The following is a 23,155-nucleotide window of genomic DNA, read 5'->3' as shown; positions in this document are numbered from 1 at the left end:
ATTTAGGATTTGTCTCCTTAAGTAAACACAAGTTGGCTAGGATTAGGTTAGAATCAATAGTTTAGGTTGATCCATTTTACCACTTAGAACATCCCTCAATTTGATTGGTTGCATGCACTGCATAGGGATTCATAATATACATGTATATACATCTTCTAGAATCATAAAACAATCATTAAGTTAGCTCAAAAATGGCTTATATAGAAGTTTGTGCCATTACAAACAACTATGTCTAAAATTGTTCACTCGACAATTGAAGTCTTTGATGCTCGACATTCACTTTATCTTCAATATTGTAACTCATCTTTTGAATGACTCGATATACTCTATTTACTCGACTTATGAGTGATCAACATTAACTATATGCTCGACAAATACTGGTGGTCGACACTAACTATGTATATTACTTGACATGTATTTCCTAGCAACTGATGCTTGACATGCCTTAATCACTTAGCTCGCACTAATTGCTTGACTTTCTTTGATCACTTAGCTTGCACTATAATTTTGGTGAATAATGAATAAGTTTTTTGTCACTACCTTATCACAACCAATCTAATATTAACAATCTCCCCCTTTGACATGAGTGGAAAAAACATGTTGTCATGTATATATAATCCTTATTATGAGCACAACACATAAAATATATATATTTGACTTAGCTATTATACAAAATTTCAAAACTTTAAAATTTGCAAAATGGATGACAAAATATCATACCTCATTCCTCCATTACTCCATTACTCCCCTTCAGTAAATGTTTATTTTAGGTATTTGAATCTAATACTCCTGTTGAGTATATTAGGTGTACCCTATTTCTGCATTACTCACCTTCACTTCACTATATCCCTTTCTATACTATATCCCCCTTATATTCATTATCTCCCTTTTTGACAGTTATTTCATGGGTGGTACACTAATAATGTGTTTATCCAAAAATGATTTATGGATCTCCATTATGATTTTCAATTTTACATCCCAATTATTTCACGCTACCTCTAGAGATTGATATTGGATATCTAGCTTGGTAACAAGGTTAACTAGTCCATCATGAGTGGAAAGATGAGAATCTTTCTTCGTCAATGTTTCAGCATAGGTTAGTTCCTTGTGCAAGACTTCCATGTGTGGGGTCAACATTGATTGGATGTTGATCAAAGTAGCTTGAATGCTAGCTTCTTGGTAAACCTACCTTGAGTGGATAGCAGTCTCTAAAAATGTGATTGACTTTGACCAGGAGATAGTTTTAAGGTATTACTTGTAGTCCTTAAATCTCCCTCTAGTTGGTTTGTTAGGATTAAACCACAGATATAAATAAAATTTGCATGCAAATATAAACAATATCATAAAATAATAGATCAAACAGAAAAGAACACAAGACACCAAGATTTAACATGGTTCACCCAAACCCTAGGCTATGTCCACCAAACAGCAAGTTCAATATTTTTATGATCCACTAATTACAACCAAATTACAATCTATAATCCCTTACAGCTAATACCACCACAAGCCAATTTTTGCATCACCTTATGAAATAATCCCTAACCCTAAGCCCCTTTTATACAAGTATATTTACAACTTTAGGGTTACAATTGATAATTACATGTCAGCCCAAAATCTTGATAAAATAGGGCCCAAAAAAGATTCCTAGCTGTATTGGGGGTTACCACCCCCAAACACTTGCTCGGGGCCTAGCCTGATCCCAAAACCTGTTGACAAATTATGGAGTATGTATAGTACTTCCCTAATCAATCACCACAATCTAACATGGTCAACATGCCTCTCAATATCATGTGTGAAAATATTCACATCACATAACTTGGTGTAAAGAGAGAAAATGTTCTCCAACGGCTTCTTCACACTCTCCATCTTGGTTGCTAAATCAACTTATCATAGTGCAAGGGTACTAGATATCTTTTCAAGTACCTTAGTGTGCAATTTTCTTTAAAACCATTCTAATAGTTTAGTATTTGCATCTAGGTCTTCATCACTAATCTTATCAACAATGTGTGCTAGTTGCTCAATATTTGGTTTGTCTTTATTTCTAGCCGTAAGACTAAAAGCATCAAGAAATATGATCCCTTCTTAGCAACTCTTGTTGTTTCTTCCTCTATAGAGCTTCCTATAGAATGCTCATATGCTCAATGGTGATTGTGTTAAGATCAAACTTGGGTAGTTCAATCACCTCATCTAGGCTTACATCTCCATAAGATATTTCTTTTGAGCTCCTTGATGTTTCTGCACTGGGCCTTGATATTTGCAATAGTGTGGCATGAGTGCTCAACCTTTGAAGAACTTGACTACTGGTAGGAGTCACATAAAATGGTAAGGTAACCAGAGTCTGGATGACAATTTGTTCCTTTGGAGCAGTAGTCACCTTCAATTCTTCAGACTTGTCAACTTGTCTCACTTCCTATTGAAATTCACCTTGAATTTATGGAGTAGGTACATGACTAGATTCTTGACATAGTTTGACCTATGCTCCATCTTTCTCAACTGTAACTAAGGCTTTCTTAGTTGAAATGAGTGGCACTAGAGATAATGATACTAGTGTTTTAATAATAACATTTAGTTATTTAGTGCTTGCACTTTGATATTTTGTCTCTGTAGTTGTAGGGGGCACATTGGATGTGTCAATTTGTTTCTCCCCTATTGCTACCACTTCTACCTTTTCAATTTCATCAGTTCTCACCAATACAAGATTGGAGCATAATTTTGATACCATGGTGGAATCCTACAAAATCTTCTTCAAGTCATCATCAATCAAAGGATTGATGTTCTAAGCAAAATTATTAGGTACATCCTTGATTTTAATTGAGTCATGTTGACTTACTTACTCTACATGTGGTGGATTGTCATTTGATGGTTGTACATCTTGTATATTTTTTTCCTCTTGTTGCTCTTCTTTAGTTGTGGCTTCTTCAATTGTTTTTTCTTCCTCAGTGCCTCCTGCACTACCATCCTTTACTGATTCCTCTTGTGTTTATGTTGTCACTTTTTCATCTTTCTTAGGATCTTTCATTTCTTACTCACCTTTTTCTTTTATTGCAAGAGTGTATGACCCATAGATCATTTTCTAGATTTTTGTACTCTTGGTCACCACATCCTCAATATTCTTGTTCAATCTATTGAAAGCTCTATATTTTGGGGAAATTTTGACTTGTGGTTTTCCATAGCCTTGGTAATCTTCCTCTTATCCAATTATAGCATTACTTGGGCTAGAGTGGATTCCTTGATCTATCTCTCTGTTTGTAAACTATATTGTCATTTCTTCTCAACTTGATCATATAGGCTCTTAGCTAGGGAGTTGGCAATCTCAATGGGAGTTGATTTGAGTGTAGCCATCATCACATATATGGATTTTTTAATAGTATTTTGTTCAACGTTTCCTAACTTATCAAAATCTTGTGTGCAAAAATAGATTAATATTATCACACAAATTATCTAAGTCAGAGGAGGGACTATGGCTTACCACCTTGAATTGACTCATGTAATTAGATTATGTCTTCTCCTCAACTAACATAGCCATGAAAGTGTACTTTATCCTTACATATGTCTTCTTGGCTAGCTAGCTTGGCTTTGCTAAGGTAATAATACTCTTTCCTTTAGGTTTCTCAACAACCTTAACTTGCTTGGTAGTTTCCCTTGTGCTAGACCTAGTAGCAAGTACTACTAGCTTCTATTGTGTAATTTTCACTAGCTTCTTCTTGGGTTTCTCCACTTTAGGCTCCTTATCCTTTCTCTTCTTCTTCTCAATAGGCCTGGGTGCTTTGTCAACTTCTTCTCACTTGACACCTTCTTCATTTACTTCATCATCTTCTCCTTGTCCTTGAGTGAGTCCCAGAGGGGCTTGGACTTGTTCATCCTCTTCTTCATCTTCATCTTCATCTCCCCCTTCGCCAAATCTCTCTTTTAGCTTCTTAACAAATTTATTCTTCTTCCTTACCATAGAAGTTGTCTTCAAGTCAATTGTAATTATAGACTTTTCTTCCTCATAGTTTCCAAATGAGGTGGAATTTTTATCTATTTCTTTTGCTAGTAGAGTTGTGATAGTTGCAGATGCCTCATCAACATTGATCTCATATGGAAAGGGATTAAGCCATCTGACCCTAGGAATAGTTGCATGCACATATGTATAATCTACATCCACTGAGAAGAAAAAATTATTAGAATGTTTCTCCACTAATGACATAGGAATCCTTAGTCTCTACTTCATGGATCTCTTAAAATCCTCAAAATAACTAGTCATTACTAACTCAAATTTATCTCCAAGTTTCTCTATGAATTCTAAAATATGAACTGTAATAGACCTATTGTTCTTCCAAGAAACTTTTCCAAATGTATTAAATGTGTTCTATACATAAAATAATATACAAACCATTAAAGAACCAAATTTGCAAGATGCACTCTTTGTTTTCCTTATCGCCTCCATGTTTTTGTATAGTTGTTGAAGTTGGAACTTGGCAAGGTCATAGGTGTGATTTCTCTTCACTATTTTGTATCCCAAATCTACAGCCATGCAAGATACACTATTCAGTCTGCTAGATTGAAAGAACTTGTGAGCTATCACTCTCACAACAAAGTCAATTATTGGGTTTGAGATAGAACCTATAGAAATTCTTCTCTTGTTCCATGTTGCACCTATTTTCTTGTTAATTATCTCCTTTGAATCACTTCACATGCTCTTGGGTCTATCTAGGGTAGGATACCATGTCACTCGGTTGATGATCCTTTTAGTGATCTTAATTGGTCCATTTTGCAAACATATGAAGTCATCATGTATCCTATCAAGCACAATCTTTATCCATTCAATTTTGAATACATTAGGAAAATCTAGGGCACAGGTCAACCCTTTCTTTTCTAAAATTTTATCCTCTTCCCTTAAGACTCCATCTACACAAAGTTGACTATACAAATCCCTTATCTCCATGTCTCCCATACTTCCAACATTGCATGTATAACAACACCTAACATCCTAAATTATAAGAACCTTTGGTGGTATCATCGATAGCGCACCAAACAAGTCTCCTTTATAAGAAATTTCAAGTATTTCTCAAAAAGGTGGTTGTCTTACACCATTGCTAATTAATTTCACATTAAAAACTTCCTTTCCTTCCTTCCTAACACTTGCAAAAGTGCTAACTACCATATTTGATACTTAGGGTTCATGAAAATTCAAACAACAAAACTCGACGCCAATAAAATACCTTTCCAGTCTTATGAATATATCGAGTTGCAGTTGAATTCAGTTCAGAAATGCAAGAATCTCCTATTGCAATTTTCCTTCATTCTCTCTTCAATAATTGGTGAATACAAATGAGTCGAGAAACAATTATATAACTCTTAAAATTATGCAATAAATTCTTAACACTTACATAGTTGTAAGCTTGCTCAACATGGGGTTTCCAACTCACTCAACGTACACATGATTTTCACTTTTCTCAGTCTACATAGAAAACTCAACCAATGCTACCATACCTTCATTACTGGCAATAACTAAAATTACATTCATGCTTAGTAATAATTGTGAAACCTTTCATGCTCGAAAAGAACATGAAAACTAACAAAACTATAAATTTCTTCTAGGTTCTAACCAATACATTGCATCTTAATTCATGCATATATAATCTTTTCAAAACTTAGATTCTCAAAACTGATGTAAAATATATTATTGAAATATCAGTCCCACACATACCTTTTGATTGCTTGGTTGGAGGTGACGTGATCACCTAATCCATTGGATGAAGTGACCTCATCTAAACTTGATGTACTGAAATCTTCCTTCTTCTTCCATGTCTTATTCATCTACACTTTGACCTTCTCAACATTGACCTTTTCCTTGCCTATATTGTTTCCATTACTTGGTGTTGCTGATCTAGTTGGATAGTTTCTGCTGATATGACCAATCTTCAAACAACTAAAACATGTAATCTCACTCAACCATATGTTGTAGTTGCCTTTCAAATGTTTTCTAATGCTATTCTCAAGAATATGTCCATATTCTTGACAATAGTGACAAGTGTGCCTTGTATTCTAATTCCAGTTGTAGGATTTTCCACTTTTTTATACCTTTGTCTGCTTGTTAGATGTCCACTTGGCATTAGATCTACATTCATATGCTTTATGTCCATACTTCTAACAATTACGACAATATCCTTCAAATCTTTGTGTGCTTAAGGTCTTGGTTCTTCATTCATGTGTTTGATGTCCTTGCTTGTTATTCTTATGACAATAACCCTTGAATTTCTACTTAGGGTTCTGATTTGCATTATTGCTCCTGCAAGCATTTGTTGTATGACTTAACTTTCCATAATTATGAAAAGTGGGTTTTTAGTTCTTACCTTTGTTGTTTCATTGTTCACCACTTTTAGATGATTCGCCTTCCTCATTTTTGTTGTATCATTGTTAGATCTAGGAGATCTCATCAGTTTCTCAAAGTATTTGATGGTGTCACTAGGTTTGTTGAAACTTTAAAAAAATTCCTTTCTTTTCTAAGTTCATTCCTTAGTTTTTTATTTTGTAACTTCAAGTTTGTGATCTCAATATCTTTTCCATCCAATTCATGATTGGAAATCATCAATTAATTCATTATATCCAATTGCATGTTAGGAATATTTTGCACATTTGATGTCTTCTCTTACAATCTGTTGGTCAATGTTCTTTTGTAATCTTCAATAATGAATTTTTCCTCCTCATATTTCTTCTTCTGCTCATTCACCTCACATAGCAATACTGATTGGACTTCCTTTTCTATCTTAAGCTTTTCGACCTCTTCAATTAGAGCACCATTCTTTTCCATCAAATCTGCAATAGCTACATCATACTCACTTGAGTTTCCATTTGCAAACAATTCAATAGTGTCTTTGTCTTGATAATGAGTGTCATTTTGCTCAATAGATATCTATTTCCTTCTCCTCAAAAAATGTTGCAGCTCATCTCTTGCTTCCATGAGTTGGTGTAGGGAAAGCTAGATTAAAATCTTCTAGTTCTCATTAGTCTTTCCCAATTTGTAGACTTCCATCTTCAAGATATTTCATCAAAGTTGTAAAGCTTTCCTTTCCAAAGAACGAGGCTCTAATACCAATTGTTGGAAATAAAAATGGGAAAGTAAACTCTGAGGTGGGGGGGGGGAGACTTCAAAACTTTAACCATAAAACATTCACCATACATACATCTCATAATTTAGCATGTAAACTGAAATAGCTAACTACACATGTTCATCCATAGCATGAAACAAATAACACATAACACAATAAATTTGTTACCCAAAAAACCTCCAATAAGAATGCAAAACTAGGGTGTGGATGACACCCACAAATCTTCACGATTGCAACTGTAAAGTGTAGCCAATTAAGGTTACAAGAACTTTGACCATAAACTATGATCTACCCTATGAAAAGTCTGCCCTGTTAAAGGCTTACAAAGACTATTAGGTCTCACCCTATTAAAGGATTTAAACACCTCACTAAAAGTGTGCCTTATTAAAGGACTTAAACTTGAAATAAAACAACTACTCGGTTGAGAGTTTTACACAAGCTTGTTAAGACTACTTTGTTAAGAGATTTTCTCTACATCACTTGTTAGAATGATTTAGCACAATGATCCTTCAGTTAACACTCTATTGCCAGATGTCAGAATTTCTCTTTCCTAGCGTGTATCCAATCCTTCTAATCAGATATGTCTCCTCTATCATCTCTTTACTTTTCTTTGTTCTCTCTAATTGATTCTACAATTCATAACATTGTCACAACAGCCATAGCCATCATGAATGCTCTCTATACTTAGCATTCATCTCTCTTGCATCTCCTTCTCTTCCTTAATGCAATACAAACTATGTAGGGTTTGTGTCCTTAAGTAAACACAAACCCTGGCTAGGGTTAGGTTAGAATCAATGGCTTAGGTTGATCCACTTTTCTGCTTAGAACATCCTCAATTTGATTCATTGTATACACTGCATAGAGATTCATAATATACATCTATATACATCTTCTAGAATTGTAAAACAATCATTAAGTTGGCCCAAAAATGGTTTACATAGAAGTTTGTCCCATTACAAACAATTATGTCCAAAATTGTTCACTCGGCAATTGAAGTCTTTGATGCTCGACATTCACTGTATATTCAATGTTGTAACTTATCTTCTGAATGACTTAGCATACTCTGTTTACTCGTCTTGTGAGTGACTTGGCACTAACTATTTGCTTTGCACTAACTATGTATATTACTTGGCATGTATTGTCTAGCAACTGATACTCGAGATGCCTTGATCACTTAGTTCGCACTAATTTCTTAGCTTCTTCTAATCACTCAGCTTGGAGTGTAATTCTATTGAATAATGACTAAGTGTTTTGTTACTGCCTTGTCAAAACCAATATGAGATTAACAAACTTATTCAAAACTTATCTTAAACTTTAGCAGCCTTACACATATCATCTATGATGTCCATACTACCTTCCTCTAAGATCATCTAATTTCACATGCCTTATGTGAAGCTCACTAAACAAAGTTGCATGGTTGTTTTTTTTTACCACAATTATACCTAGAAAACTTTCTAAGTATCCTATAGCCAAACTTGTCTTCTTACATAGTTACCTCAAAATTTGTGTTATGTTTCCATGAATGACAACCCTATCAACTATACTTAGCCAAATTTCCAACATAGCCTTAGGTTTAGGTGTTCTTGTAGGCCTCATAGTTTGTTTAGCAATTAAATCTACCTTTGAAACCTCACCCTTCACAACCTTTGCAGGCGGTGTTCTCTTTGATAATCTTGTTGTTACTCTCTACAATGAAGGAGAAATATTTGTCGATGAAAACATGGGAGTAAGTGAGTTTGGTATGTCTAAAGGTTCAGACTCAACAATAGCTTCACCTTGTACCATCATACAAGTAGAAACATTTTCTTTGGAATGCATAGATTCATTTTTCTTTCTATGTTCTTCCATCTACTCTTTAGAAATTCCTTATTTCTCTACAATGTTATCAACTATTTTCTACACCTTCCTCTTCCTTGAACTTCTTATCAGCTCCTCTCATACCTTTTAAGATTTCTCTTGATAAGTTCCCCATCTTTCAACATTGGGATCCTTCTCAAAATCAAGTATTGCATCCACATGTTATGTTACAACAAATGGATCTACTTCATAACCCATAAGAGTTATCCATTGAACTCTAGGTTCAACTACCTCCATACATGTATAATGTGTCTCTACCATAAACAAGTTTTATCTACTTTTCTCTTTGGCCATTAAAAGAGGAACTCACACAATCCAACAAGTGAGCATTAATAATATTATTTTCTCTTTGTTTCATTATTTTGTAGCTCCCTTAAAAAGACTCTAGGGTTGTGATTTTGAAACGTATTAATTTTTTCTTTTTAAAATCACATATCTTAGTTTTTAAATTTTCATCAACCATTCATGTTTCCTCCTTCTTCTTCTTTTCTTATACTCTTTGAAATGTCTTTAATCAGCCTTGCATTCTTCATCTTCCTAAGGATTAGATGAGGAAGTAAGAGATATCATTGGTGTGTTTTAAGTGTTGTACCTAGTACTTCTTCTAGGCCCTAAATACACATGTTACTTAAGCATACTTAGGTCTACATAGGAATATTCCCCTTCCAGTGGTATTATTACATTTTCACTTTTCCACCTTAAGTGTCACTTTTACCTTTGATGGACTTATCATATTGGCAGTTTTCTACATTACATGGGTAATAAGTTATCACTTTATGTATAAAGGCATAATACTAAGATGTTTACATAATCTTATACTTTCCTATATCTCACCTTTGCCTATTTAACCAGGGGGTCTCATGTGAACTTAATTCTATTGGTTCCATCCAGTTGCATTCTTGATGAGAATACAATTTTTCTCATATTGGTTCTCTCTTGTTATAACACTTTTGATTGTGCCTCTATATCTTGGGTAGCTACCTCCATAGCCAAATTGTACATGGTATGAAAGATTGACAAGTGTCTTTAGATAATGTTTTGAGACATTTTGAGTTTATTTTTGGTAGAATATGTTTGGTTCCTCTATGTGGATTTATATTTCATGTCAGAATTAGTCCATAGCGATGCATTTATGAGGTCACTATCATGATCAAGGGGTTTGAATTAATCAAGATAGTCTTTTTTTTTTATCCAAATAAAAAAATGAAGGAAAAATATATACAAGCATTTGAAGTTTGCATGTGGTTGTCTTTTAGCTTGAGATCATAAATGGAAGGACATTGAAGTTGTATATTGATTCTGTCGTGTGGATAAAAGAATGCTCTTCCTTTTAAATGTATAGATGGGTAGGTTGTAGCCCAAAATAAAAAAGAATGAGTTATAGTTCTATTTTGATGTATGAAAAACTAGTTCAATAATTTATCCATATTTGGATCAATATGACCTGCAATAATGTCAAATGGACCTCCTATTTTTTTCAAGTACTTAATTATCTCCCGACTGTAGTCCAATCTGAAAATTAGATGCAAAGTGGTAATAACAAGTTGACAAGAATGCTAATGCACTTGACTTTCATGAACTTCTTCATGCCTTTTCTGTTGGCATTATATTTATTAAAGGATGAACATGATTTCTTTGTTTTGTACAAGATTGTATGTGTACGCAGTCATTACTACTGACTTATGGCTCGCGAACTTCAATGAGGATATATTGCTGCCTTCAGTAAAGCTGCAACACAAAAACACAAGACATAGATGTCTCTGAAATTATGTTGAAGAGAACCTTCTATCAAAATAATCTCCCTCACTAAGGAGCTGTTGCTTCTTAATAGTTCCAACCATGCTGCAAGGATGCTCAGTCCTACAGATGTAATATTAGAGGCTAGAGAAAGAGAGAACACATCCACTCCTTAAAAATGTAATATATGATGCTATAATATCTGCATCATACCATGCATCTATGAAATTCCTTCTACATATCCACAAAAATTGGACTTTTTCAGAAAGTTCCCACCTTTTGTGGATAGAGTATTAGATCCACTCCCATTCCCGTTGCATGGAAATGTGGCATACAGAGAGCTCAACTTGTTTTCAAAGATAAAAATGCTGAAGATTGAGTGACAATTCCTGCAAATTTCATTCTCATTAGCTCATTTTTATAGCACACAACTCAAAAACTATCACTTATATTTGTCAAATGCTTATAAATATACAAAGTTTAAAACAAACCATAATTTGATTAGATAATTAAGGTGTTAAGGAAACTACAAGACAACTACAATTCATCAAGTCCTATTTTCCTTACTGACAATTTATGCTATTTCTACAATGGCAAGTTGCAAGCCTTGCTCACTGCTGTACAGATGATAGAAACATTTTTCTTCAAGGCATTGTAAAAAAATCATGCATAGATTTCAAAAACAACACTATTGCTCAAAGGTTTCTGAAAAACCAATTCAAACATAGTAGTCTGAGGGCAAGCTATAGTAACTAGTAGGCACAAAACTCACAGATGCTAATGTTCTCCAAATAAATGTGAAAATGTGGATATGATCACAAGTCATAGAGGTGAACATGAAGGAGGATATTGTTGTGCTCTTTCTGAGGAGTCATATTTCCTAGTATTCTAAAGATGTGAATAATCACCTGATTTAGTTTTGAATATGCAACTCTACCACGAACAATATTGAAAATCCTACTGCAAGATTATATTATGTAAGAGCACTGGAAGAATACTTGATACAGATGTGCAATAAAAATCAGATTTAAAAATACTCGTGCAACATCCCACAATGAGTATGTTTCTGTCTGCACTTCATACCTTAGATATTATATGTTTTGGCAAGAGAAGAAAATTCCACAAAACACATACTTCATGTAAAAAGCAATATAACTTTGTCGCTTGCAAACCAAAAATCATCATTGTAAATTTCAGTGCAGATTCCACAATAGTAATAGAAACAGTATGCAAATCGAAAATGGAAAAATTCCCCCAAAAAAAAATATTCACCTCTCCTAAAGTGTGGAGAGTACCAAAGAAAGATGAAAATATATGGAATCTAGAAAACCAACTTCTTTTGCTAATCACCTCTACTCAATGATAATGCATACCTATCTGCAGAAGGCTCAACAAACTTAAACATGCACTTCTTAACGCAAAAGCTAAAATTCAATTTTAAGTTCCTCAAATATTTCCTTCATTTTTAGTTGCAAAATAGTTTTTCAATTTGACTCTTACCTATGTTCTGACAATTTCTTGAAGGCCTTTTCTCACACTATTAATGCTCTTAGTCTTCCTGATAAACACATTATATTCTGGGTGTAAATGATGAGACCTACTTTTAATATGGCTACATGAACAAAAAAAACACTTAAATATTAAAAAAATCTATGGAAATGTTTATCTCATAAATAAGATAAGCTGAGGTAAATTTAATGGCCTTAAAAGGATATTGTTGGCCAAAATTGATAGAACAAATTCATCAAAATATGATAAATATTATAATGGAAAGGTTAGGAATGTAAATGAAGACTTTGCATATGAACAAATGAATATACTCCCTACAACTAGAATAAAAATCGTGGAATCCTCTGATAGCAACAACATTCAAAATAATTTGCAAGAGGGAAACAACAGGCGAGAAAAAGATAGAGCATATCAACTCCCTTAAAGGCTGCAGGAATATCTACATGATAGCACCCCTTGTCCCAGCAAACTTTGTAAGCTATCATGACAATCCGTGCCCATTCAAAATCATAACATACAGAGGCCTCACCTTATTTTTTAAGCCAAAAATGTTGAAGATTTGAGTGATAATTCCTATGAAGTTTACTCTCACTAGCTCACTACCATACCATACAAATTTTAAAAAAAAATTATATTCAAAGAAACCATAATACTAGTAAATAAAATGTATTTCTACCTGTACTTCATACCTCAGAAATTCTATTTTCTGGCAAAGAACATGCAAAACCAAAAACATGTACCTTGTGCACAAAGCAATGGAGCTTTGTTCCCTGCAAAACACAATCCAAAAGAATTTATCATTATAATTGCCAATGCAGATTCGAAGATAAGTATTGAAATAGTCATTAAACAAAACAAAGAAAAATAAACACTTCAAAAAAAAATTGTTATTCTTTATTTACCTCAACTCATTAGAGATGAATGAGGATCTCATCTTACAGTAGACCCAACAAACTTAACGGGCATTTCTTCAAGAAAAATTTGATATTCAATTTGAAGTTCTTCAAGCATATCCTTCATTTTCAGTAGCAATGTAGATCTTCTATTTGATCTCTCACTTATGTTTTGATAATTCATTGTATGTCTGAGGCAAAGGCCCATTCTCATCCTATTATTGTTCTCAATCTCCCTAGTAAACAAATTATAGTTTGGGTGCCAATGATGATGCTTTCTTTCATTATAACTGCATAAACAAACACAGGGCCTAAATATTCATACAAATCAAGGAAATACCTATTTCATAAATAAGATGATCTAACCTAACCTTACTGTCCTTTAGGCCAAAGTGGATCAATGGACCTAGAACAATTTGTTTATGATTCTCTTGTTGCTAAGATTTAAGAATAAATTTCTAGAAACTTTATGTGATTGACCCAATCAAGTATTTAATATGTAAGGGTGTTTGCAGATTTATGTGCAACTGTGCCTCGTATTATACCATTGCTAAAAAAAATCACAAATAAAAGGACCTGCTTATTCTCTCCTTAAGTCCAGCAATTTTTTCCACAGTAGTAGTAGCATCCACAAAGAATTCAACACTCTCTCCCATATCTGGACTCCTATGATAGTTAATGATTGGTTTCATAGATAATATTGAGTTGGGGTAGTATACTTTCTCGTTATCACTCAACAGAAACACTGTTGTGAGGATGTTCATTTCTTCCACAACCATCTGTACCATTCAAATATAAATTAGTTGTATGGTTGTATTAAAAAACCAATCTATAACATTTTCTAAATTTTCTTTTTTTGTTCATAGGTGAATCTTCACTCATTTCAGTCATTTGTGAAAGGTGAGAAGGGTGACTTTTACCTGAACTCCATCAACAATACACCAATCACCCACATTAAATGGATGCAGAGATATAGTTCCAAGCACATATTGATGGAATATGGACTCCTGAATTCTGTCAAAATATGTTTTCACATGAAAATTCAAAGCCAAAATCTTCACCAATAGTGTCTTGAATAGCCATAGAAATGAGGCGCATAGAAGACAAAGTAGAAATTTCCTTATGTTATCCAATAGGTTTTTTTTCTCGGTAGCTCGCTCCAACTGATAGCAAAAATTTACCAAAATATTAGAATGTAAAAGAGATCACAAATATAAAGAGGAATTTGCAGATGAATAAGAAGAAAAACCCTATCCCCAACAACAACAACAATTATGAAAATGCATTTTCATTGAGAAGAAAAATTATAAAAAATGAGAGTGTGGAACAGTTACTACCTTTTTATCAAATATGAGATACCAAGCGAGAAAAACTAAGCTGAACCAGAGGCAATTCTTCACACTACTCCTCACTCCATAGACAAAGTAGAGGACCCTCTTTCTCAAAATGAAATTTCTCTTGATTAGAAAAATCCCCACACGAATTATCCAGCTAGAAATGAGTCTCCTGGAGAAAACAAGAAAAGCCATCAAAAACCACTTCCATGACTCTAACCCCCAAATGTAATGTTTCTTCAGAGGCTCGACTATGAGGCTTGAAAGCAATTCTGCTATAAGAGCCAACAAAGCTGCACATTCTAGAAAAAGCCATTTGTCAAATCCAGAGTGCTGGTAATTTGGAGGAACCTCCTCTTCTTTGATGGGGCCATATTTTTCTTCGACATCAGCTGCAGCTGAGGGAGATTTGTTCAGATTCCTTTCAGCCATTCTCGTAGATTTTTCCATTGCATGAAATAAAGAAATTGCATCCATTGTTAGAATCTGATAAGATTAATAATCCAGAAAACTAGTGCAAAGAGTAAATATCTAAACTATGAATGCAAATGATACAAAATCAAAATAGCATCATAGAGTTAGTCTCCAAGAGAGTAATGCAAATGCTGGAAGCAAAATAGCATTAAGAGGATGCAAATACAAGAGATGGAAATACAAGCCAGGTAGCATGCTTATATAGGCTAGGAAGAGGGAGGAGGTGGCAACACTAACCAATGAGGAGCAACCATCTATTGGACTAAAGATAGCAAAGTATCTTCCCAAGATAGCTAATGGATGCTCACATGTAGGAAGGTGACACCTCACAACCATTCACCTAATAAGACATGCTTTATTAACCTAAGTGAGATTATTAAAAGTGTAAGAAAAACATAGCAAAATAGGAAAAATAAAAAACTACACTAACACCCCCCCATAAGCGAACCTTAGGTGAATGTAGAAATGGGTCCCGGCAAGTCAAGCTTGATGAGGTACCCATGCACACAAAATTCCCCCAAGAGAGAGAGAAAAGAGACTCCCCAAAGAAAATTAGGACTCCAAGTGAGAGGAAGAGGCCCCCCCAAAAGATGAAGCATCTCAAACCCCCCAGCAAAGCTTGCAAATTTTCTCTGGTAGATCCACTTACATTGATCAAGTTTTCTTCCCTTAGGAAAAGGGACAAGATCCCAAGTGTGGTTCCTCATCAAGGAACTATACTCTTCTTGTATAGTTGTATTCCACTCAAAAATATCAGAAGCCTCATGAAAGGATTGTGGATTTGAGGCAGTAGCAATGAAGATATGTATAGTATCCTGAAATTGGGAATGAGTCTGCTTGGTGCCTAATGGATCCCCAACCCAATCACTTGCAAATTGCAAGGTCTGTCTAGCCCAAAGTGGACCAGAAGATGGAGAATCTAGAGAAGAATCATCAAGCTATGAATGATGACTAGGAGAGGAAGGAGGCGAGTCCTCTGAATCACTCTATGCATCAAAAGTGGAGGTAGAAGACTGCTCAAGTGAATCTAACCCATTAGAAGATCTATCATGTATTCCAAGTGACTCCAATGTCAAAGTAGAAGGCAACCCTGTGACCATGCTCTGCTGGTTGAGTTGATGCAAGTAGTGGAAGTCAAGATGGCCAAACTACTCATGCCATAATCTGCTCACATCATTAAAGTGACTGAGCAAAATAGTCAAAGGAGGATAAAGAACAAGGTGAGAAAACATATAGAGTCGTGACTGATGATTTTCTCTCTCAACTGCAATTGTAGAATCATTGTGCAACTCACATATCTCCATTGAATCAGGAGTGAAATCAACCCACTTGCCTAAACTTGTGTGAGTGATCTGGTCTACTGATAGGAGATTAGTTGACAATGAGGGTACACAAGGAACATCATGGATGTGCCATCCCCCACATCAACAGACCCTCTCCCACACACCTCAATAGGAGTGTTATCACTCATCAACATAGAAAGCATAGTACATGGCTCCAAGGATGCAAGTTCTTCCTTAGATGAAGCCATGTGGTGTGAAGTACCCGAATCAAGAACCCAAGTGGATGGTGAGGAAGCAACTGCAAAAAGGGCCTTGTCCTTTCCTTTCCCCTTGTTGTTTTCTTTTTCTTTGTTAGACCCATCATTAGAACTTTGTTTGATAGACTCAGGAACACTGATATTATTCTTCTCAAGAATGTATGTCAAGTGATCAAGTTGTTTCTACAAAAATTTATGTTCATCATGACCAGGTCTCTCACAATTGGCACATTTGACCTTTTCTTTCTTAGGCTTATTGCCCTTGGAAGATGGTGTATCAATAGTTTCTTTTGAAGAAATCAATATCTGATCCTTCTTCTCCTCACTATTCTTTTGTTTCTTATCCTTAATATTGTTGTTACTACTTTGTCCTTGTTGTTCTTTTGTGCCTTGGTTGGCAGCCAAGATATGTGACTTAGAGGACGTAAGAGTGCCCATCTGGATTAGCTTGTCCTATTCTCGAGTGAGATTGACAGCAAAATCATCTAAAGATGGCATGGTGAATTGAGTACCAAGTGCACCCTTAGTAGCATAGAAGGTAGAGACAAACACAGAATATTTTGAACTTAGTTTAGAGAGAATACTAATAATTAGTTGTTCATATTTCTTTTCAATTCCACATTGTTTTAACTGCAGCCTTAGTGATTTCAATTTGGTGAAGAAATCTTGGATTGTGTTGAAATTGCCTGGACTCAAACTAATTTATTTATTTTTCAACATATGACCCCTCATTGAATCTTGTGTGCCAAATAGTGTTTCTAGCTTTGTCCATACTTCATTTAGTGTATCCAAAGACTCAATGTGAAATAGAAAGTCAGGAGAAACAGACAAACACAATGTTCCATATGCCTCATCACATTTGTTAAACCACTTAGGCTTGTCTTCACCTTTAGCAAGTTCAGTTTCAAGTCCCATAGTTATCCTATTTAATCCAGCTTTCCTTAAGTGAATTGTCATGCGTGAATTCCACTCAAAGTAATTGTATGAAGTTAGGATGGGCATATTTGTTTGATCCATGAGGAAGAAATGCTAAAAAGAAGAGAACCCAACCACGATAATGCCCCCCCCCCCCCCCCTTTTTACTGAATCAAAGAGCCCCCCCCAAAGAAATATGATTTGGCACTTTATTTTAGTGCATTTACAACTACCGCTAGAAAGAAATAATTAGTGGTCTTGATTTCAATGCATTACAAACCCTCATGAAGAGCATATGCTAAAAGTGAAATTTGGGCAGAATAATTAAGGCAACAAATAGCATCACTGTGATCCACTCAAAAAATCATGCACTTTCAAAAAATGAATCGCCTTGATACGAGGTCGTATGAGAAAGTTATGATCCTCTGAAGTTTACAAAATGAAAACTGTGCATAGTCATGGTTGAGAATCTCCAATTTTTGAAGAATTCATGCATGAAAATCAAAAAAAAACTCCACTAGTGGATAGAGCACAAAAAAATAGCCAAGTTCATAACAAGAATCATCAAAATTGGAGTCTATATGAGCAAGAACGAGACATTTGAAAACTGCATTCAAATCTGCGACTGCCAATGGAGAGGGGTATGGCTGTAGCTTTGCATGATCGATTCTACAAAATATACAACTTGCATGCAAAATCTAAAAGATACCTAGATGGTTTTTCGGGGCTGCGAACAAAACCCAAAAAGCATTTTTCTTTCTGATGTACATAAGATGTTGTTGTAGTGTAAATTAGATGCCTTTAATAGTAAAAAAATGGCTCCAAAAATCAAAAAATGACCCCAGCAACCAGAATATGACATGCAAATGCTGGATCAACTTCCTAAGTCCATCAATGGCATGCTGGAACCTACAAAACTGATTGAAAACTCCAAATATGCAAGTTGGTTGTCAGATTTGAGATTGAAACCCCAGAGAAAAATTGTTTTTGTCAAAAAATTTCTGATTCTCAAGATCATCCAAAGATGCAAGAGAGGAGCATACTTCATTTTTCAAAAAACTACAATAAATTTTATTAGCGCCCCCCCCCCCCCCCCCCCCACCGCCCCCGAATCTATCAAATAAGGAAACTAAAATCTACTCTTGCACATAGAAAAGCTTTGATACCATGTTAGAATCTGATAAGATTAATAACCTAGAAAACTAGTCCAAAGAGTAAATATCTAAACTATGAATGCAAATGATACAAAATCAAAATAGCATCATAGAGTTAGTCTCCAAGAGAATAATGCAAATGCTGGAAGCAAAAAAGCATTAAGAGGATGCAAAAACAAGAGATGCGAATACAAGCTAGGTAGCATGCTTATATAGGCTAGGAAGAGGGAGGAGGTGGCAACACCAACCAATGAGGAGAAGCCATCTATTGGACTAAAGATAGCAAAGTATCTTCCCAAGATAGTTAATGGATGCTCACATGTAGGAAGGTGACACCTCACAACCATTCACCTAATAAGACATGCTTTATTAACCTAAGCGAGATTATTAAAAGTGTAGGAAAAACCTAGCAAAATAGGAAAAATAAAAAACTACACTAACATCCATGACACAGTAAATAAACTATGAAACATTATATCCATGACATGCTATATAAGCTATGACAAACCTTTTCACTTTCCATTACAGTCCACAATCCGTTAGAATAAAAAACTATTCGCCTTCCCTCCCTTTCTAAAACCCAAATTACATTCCAATGCAAGCGTGAATGCACTCGGAAGAAATAATGAGAACAAAATGACATTTGGTCGTTAATGTGGCATGATAAGAATTTCTATTTGATGTTATATTATTTATTATTATTATTATTGGTTCGTTAATAGATAAATTATGATATATTAATTTACAATTTGATTTAAAGATAAATGTCTAGATAATAATAATAAAAAATTGTTTTCACTAGTACAATTGAGAATGGGTAAGGTTAGATTCAAAAGATCAAAGTATATTATATGTGATTAATTGAATTCCTTTAAATATATAATATTAGGTCAATATACATTATAATATCAAGTTTTAAAAAAAATTAAAAAAATGAAAAAGTCACCATATTTGTTTTGGAAGATGTTCTTATAGTCATGTTCACATTAAGCTACACTCTTGTAAGGATTCCAAGAAGGATGTCGTTATTTTTCTATATTTATGGTGTGGAGGCATTGCCTCATATCTAGAGTTAATGGACATGATGAAAACTTGTCCATCTAGTTGTACTAAAGATGTATCTAGGTGGGTGTCATTAGCTTCAATGTTAATGAGGTCATTAGAAGAGCCACCAAGATGAGCAAGAGTGGGAAGAATATCTACTGACAAAGCAAGACTTCAAACATTGAAAGCTTGTTAAATTTATTCAAGGGGAACAATTGGTCAACGTAAAATTGGGTTTGGTTGACATCTACTTTAAACCATGCGACAATTTTCTTGGATCCTTATCAAATATCTCACCTTAGTTAGGAATTTTTACTATTACTATCATTATCATTTTGTGTTTCTTAATTTTCTTTAATACAAAATCCTTATGAGCTTATCCTTTTTCCTCATTTCATTGTTGGAAAAATCTATTAGGGAAGTTGAGGCTTTTCATGCCAAATAAAAACCCAAGAAATACATAATATTTCTATTAAGGCTTTATTACATGCATGTATCACTTTCACCTCAATTTATTGTTTCTAAACTCATTCAAGTCACTTTTGTGAGAGAAAAAAAAAAAGCAACCTAGTTGCTCTATTATAAAGGAAAAAAAAATCCAAGAGATCTTTGAAGGAGCAAAGCCCTATAGATTTAATTTTATAAGGTTGTCTTAATATTAGTGACAATAACTTTTGGAATACGTGTACATTACTTTTGAATTGATTTAACTATAGAATTATTATCTAGGATTCTAATGTGTCAAATACAATACACATAGCATTGTTCACTACATAATGTTCACAAATGTATATCACACAAGTCTATCATATCAATAATTCTACATCTCGTATGATGCTTATGAAACATTTTTTGTATATCTAATGAATACTAAAATTGTAATGCCTACCCCTAGTTTACTTTTCATGTTTTATTGTTGAATTCTTTTAGGCCAATTTTATGGTTATGTTTTATGATTGTGGTACTTAGTTACCTGATTTGATTTGGATGTTATTTTAGACTCAGTTTATATATGTGATGAACTACTTGATACTCGGTTATTTTATGTGTTCATAATTATTTTGATGATGATATATGTATGTTCATATAGTGACTTCAGTCATTTCATGATGATAGTTAGATGGATGATTTATATGCACTTTCTATGGTTACTTACTCCATACTTGCATGTGTATGGTGTACTTGTATGTTTTACTTTGTATTTGACATCTCCAATATGGTTGAGGGAGGGAGTCATAGTCACCTGCTAGTCGGAATCTACATGATGTACCACTTCTCATAATTTTCTATTTAGTTTAGAGTATATGTATATGTACATGCTCAAATTTTGTGTAGATTGCAGGTACTGGGCATCAACTTCCTAGAATTGCCAAGATGAGTGTGCCCTATCACAATATCTTAATGGTAAAAGAGGAGAGATAGTTTTTGAGTCCAAATCCTACCCTAAGAAAATTATCCTAGAAAGGAGGACAAGTAGCTGAGTTATTTAACATTTTGAATTCATCAAGTGATGCGAGTTTGTGATTTTGACCCCTGAGTTGATTTAGTACATGAAGAATTTATAAAGAAAAAATCAATATTTAATTAATTGAGAAATTAATTAAATAAAAGAATTAAATTTTAAGGTTTAATTATAGTTCTAATTTTGGAATACTTATATTTATTTAATTTAATAATAATTTATTTAGGAGTTCCATTTTTATAATAAAATCTAAATATTATTATTAGTTAAATTAATAAATATTTTATTAAAGATGTCTTGTGATTTAATAAGAGAGACGAGGAATTAATTTAATAAAGTTTATTTTAATTAAAATACAAAAGTTTGCACATGAAATTAAAATAAAATTAAACACTAAGGAAAAAGGTTTGGTGTGATTGTAAAACTAAAACCCTAAAGGGAGAAAGCTCTTTATTAAGAAATTAGAGCTCATTTCTTCACATACAGGTTTGTTGGAGCCAATTTTTGAGAAAGACGATTTTTGAAAGGAAGATAGTTTTCTTGTGAGCTCTAAGCATTTGATCACTTAGCATCAGAAGGATCTTATGAGTTTTACGTAGTAGTTCCTCTTTGAAATATCTCTGTCTTCTTTGTGTTTGGATGAATCAATTTTTAGAATTTAATCTAGGTTGAAAACCTTGTTTGAGAAGAAAATTAAATTTCATTATTGAATTATTTATGAATTAACCCAATCTGAAACCCTTACCTGAGTAAGATAATTTTGGATATGTGGATGGATTTAGAATATCACACTACTACATTTGGGCCCAATTTTGATGGCAAGTCATCGTAATTATGACAATAACCCATTGCCCAACTGACATTAGTCAGAATTGGCTCCCTTTAGATGGGCGTTAGACTTTTGTAGTTGCAAGTTGCACTAGCAAGGTCGATCATTGCAATTGTGACAACTACATGTGTCATAAATTGAGTTAACATTCTAGAAAACTATTCATTTTCACCATAACAATTGCGATGGAAATCTATCGAAGAAATCATCACAATTGTAACATCTGTGTGACGTAAATGTTATGGGCCCCATGACAAGTTGTTAGAACTATCTGTCATAATTGACATGGGTATGTGGTAGGTTTGACGACTTGTTGTATTAAATATAGAAAAATTGGTGGCAAACATTGAATAGCTATTATGCAATCATAGGTTAATATTGAACTTCACTTGGTTTCAAGAATAGTTTAATATTCTCTAATAATCGAGGGCAACTGCATGAAGGTGGAAAGTCATTTTCCACACCACCCCCCCCTCCCTCAACATCTAAATTCCTTGTTAACATATGAAATATTTAAAAAAGAATCAATGTTTAAAGTTAAAAAAGGTTCCAGACCTTCAAAAGTGACATCATTTTCCCATCTTCTCATGCATGTCATTTATTCATCACATCCAAAATAAGATTTTACAACTCTAAATTGAGAATGCATGTGCAGCTACATTTTGTATGCATGGACAATAGAAGAAGCTGAAAAATCTTTGCACATTTATATTTATTTAATAGGTTTATGCAAACCTCTAAGCAAAATACAAACTTGTTGGATTTTTTTAGCTCCACCTAATGCCATATGCATATGAATTGAGATTGTGGTGGTAGTGTAATTTGTGGTCATTTTCATGTTTTTTTTTGTACTTGTCCCCGACATTGTCACAATACTAAAGTTAGAGTTGTAACTGTGACACCCTCGTGAGCATAAAAAAAAAAATAGAAAAGAAAAGACGACAATCATTTTCCATTTGTTTTGATTTTGGAGAGTTGTGAATGTTGTTGTAGCCCTTGTGACTGGTGCATTTGGTTGTTGTGCCCTCGTGATCTCTGCATTTCATTTCCATTCCCTTGCTCTCTGATTTCATTTTTGTGTCGTGCACTTTTGATCTACGCGCCTTAGCTCTGCAATTTTATTGAAGGGCGAGAAGAGGTACATATGTAAAAAAAAAAAAAAAAATTCCTTGTAAACATGTATGTCTTTATATTTCCTTCTAAACATATATCTCTTTATATATTCAAAGAGATCATTTTCAAGGTGTTTATTACATATATGATCAGAATACATACATATTCTAGAATCCAAATAATAAAACAATAAAACTCAT

This window comes from Cupressus sempervirens, chromosome 11 (genome assembly GCF_028749045.1).
Source record: "Cupressus sempervirens isolate cs-2001-9-10 chromosome 11, ASM2874904v1, whole genome shotgun sequence".
Classification (NCBI taxonomy): Eukaryota; Viridiplantae; Streptophyta; class Pinopsida; order Cupressales; family Cupressaceae; genus Cupressus; species Cupressus sempervirens.
This window is presented reverse-complemented; position numbering follows the sequence as displayed.